We start from the raw sequence: 238 nt of genomic DNA, 5'->3' as shown, positions 1-238 counted from the left end.
GAGCCGCGCAAGCCGGGACCCGAAGGCCTCCGAGGTTGGAGGAGGAGAAGGTGGGCGTGCGTTTCGCAAAGGTGCCCATCCGGAGATAAAACGGGGCCACTAGTGGGACTGCAGACCCGACAGCCCAGTCTCTGCGATCGGGCTGGGAGTTTTGGGCTCGCCGGCGCGGCCCAAAACGCGCTCTCGGGTGAGCGGCGGCCCCGGGACGAGAAGCGGGCGGCACTTTGAAAGTTCAAGG

Source organism: Phaethon lepturus, unplaced genomic scaffold (assembly GCF_000687285.1).
Source record: "Phaethon lepturus isolate BGI_N335 unplaced genomic scaffold, ASM68728v1 scaffold47979, whole genome shotgun sequence".
Classification (NCBI taxonomy): Eukaryota; Metazoa; Chordata; class Aves; order Phaethontiformes; family Phaethontidae; genus Phaethon; species Phaethon lepturus.
The sequence above is the reverse complement of the archived record's forward strand: the minus strand, read 5'-3'. Positions refer to the sequence as shown.